Raw genomic sequence first — 2376 nt, 5'->3', positions numbered from 1 at the left:
TTATGGAAAACCCATTACTATTATGGACTACTGGACTATATTAGAATATTGTGCTGAATTCATGAACCTACAAAATTTAAATGACAATGGAATACCCTTCTCTGACAAAACTAAACAAAAAGGGGGATACAAATGAACCACCATTTTGTATCTGTATGTTCAAAATAGTTAGGATAGATACACAGCTGCATTCTCTTGAATCATTGAATAGAGAGATTTGTTCTAATAATGTTTGTGGACAGGATATCATGTCTGCATCTTGTACAGTGAATAACTACTAAGACAACAATATGCAAATATTTAATTACTGAAACTGTGCTAGTAATCAGTTTTGAAACTGTCTCATTACTATTTGTTTCTCAATAAAAGTATTTTAAAAGTAAAAAAAAGAAAGAGCTCTGTCCTTTCCCTGAGCATTTGTAAAATCTTAGGGTACTTAATATCAGTGTTTTCTGTTATTATCATTTATATTTCCTTTTCTTGGCATTCACCGTGTTTTGTACATCTTTAATGAATTTAATGTCACAAGGTGGAAGCTAGTATCTCCAATACGAGATTTTCCTATGTAAAAATTGTTTACTCTCATAGGTTTCCCATAGTGCAAGGGAAATTACTGCCATGGCCAGGAACTTGGTAGCCAAATCAGCTTACCAAAAGTGCTAGCTAATCACCGTTGGGTATGTACTCTGCTGAGATCACTGTTGCAGTATTAGCTGGCACTGTCAGCTCTTAGAAGAGTGATATCTTCAAGCCTTTGAGGGGCACGATGTTGAGTACAACAAGGCCAGGATGCAGCAATGATTACAGTGAGGAGGACTGCCTACAAGTGAGTACATTTTCTGCAAATTTCAGGCTATGACACCATCAGACACTTAGGTCATCCCATCTAAATGCCGACAGTCTACACCCTCATGCTGCTGCTCCACTCTGACAGTCTACAGACAGTCACAGAGAACACGGCCTACTCACTACTGACTGAGAGACAGTGTTAAGGGGGATATTAGTCTTCAATACTCTGTGCTTACCCAGGATTTATGCTCTGTTGATGGAGAAAGTTGCACCAGGATGCTATGAATAGTAGAATCAAACCTGAAGCCTCCTCATACAGTAACAGAGAAATTTGTGTGGGGACAGGGGAGGCTCCCTGATGGTAGGAGTGAAGAGCACCTACAGGGTCTACTCACTGTGGTTTTGGAGCCTGGGTGAGAAAAATCCCTGGACATTCTCAATAACTCTACTGGGTGCTGCTCTACTGTCCATCCTTGTAGCTTCTGCACCTCCCCGTGATCTACACCAGGCCTCCTGATCTCTCTCTCTCTCTCCAAATGCTTCCCCAGAGCACAGAGTGGCAAAAGCTTGGGCTTCCTTGGATCAGAATGACCCACTCCCTGGCCATCCTTCCCTGGAGTGCACGAGACTAGACCTCACAGAGCACCACATGGACAGGTCTACAGATACAGGGATCTGGAGAGGTGGCCCAGTTGTACAAGAAATGAGAAATTTTCTAAACATCTCCAAACAGCCTTGCACGCTGAGATGCCATCCCTTCTCATCTCAAAGACTAATGCCATGGATTATCTGAGTAAAATGCTGTTTCCCATTACGTATCAGACAAAAAGATTATGTCTTGGCTTTATTGGTTCTCCAATCCACTACCACATCAGTGGTATGTTGGTACCTGAAATCTGTTCTTGCTGACCTGTCCACAAATCTCTGGATGTAGAGATGTGGATCAGTCCTCCCATCCAACAAATTCATCTGTGTGCTGTGAAGTCTATTTTCCTTTTTGTTACTCCTAAGTAACATGTCTGTCTCACCTCCTCTTCATAGTATGTCCTTAGGATTCACTAGCTGTTCTTCGCTCATGTTTGAAATCATTAATTTCAACTTCTCCTGTTTTCAGGAAATAAACATGACTCACTAGGTATCCAGCTCTTGTTTTCAACCAAATCAGCTCATGTATCTCAGCAGCCATATCACTCAGGCTGGGTTCTCTCAGTGTGGGGGATAGGAGGCAGGAAGTCATGTTCTAAGAGAATGTGGGAGGTTTGCATGTGGGGAAACATTGTGAAGGAATTCCATACTGACTTCCATAGTGACAGTACTGATAAACAACAAAGAATAATGGAATCACAAAGCAGGATGCGGTTCACTGGGATTGATCAACAAAGGTTCAGTGGAGCAAAGTTTTTTCAAATGGCTCCACAGTGGACACGGATCAGGGAAATTATGCACAGATAATGAATCAAAGTGAAAGTGTCCCAAGGTTCCCTTATGTGTATTCAAGAGCCCTGAAGGTTTCCTGCCCCAGAAATGCACCATGAACCCATTGCTCTTTCCATGTGAGACAGTTAAAGAGAACAAGTGTTAAAAGCT

The sequence above is a fragment of the Octodon degus genome, unplaced genomic scaffold, assembly GCF_000260255.1.
Source record: "Octodon degus isolate 3935 unplaced genomic scaffold, OctDeg1.0 scaffold00181, whole genome shotgun sequence".
Classification (NCBI taxonomy): Eukaryota; Metazoa; Chordata; class Mammalia; order Rodentia; family Octodontidae; genus Octodon; species Octodon degus.
The sequence above is the reverse complement of the archived record's forward strand: the minus strand, read 5'-3'. Positions refer to the sequence as shown.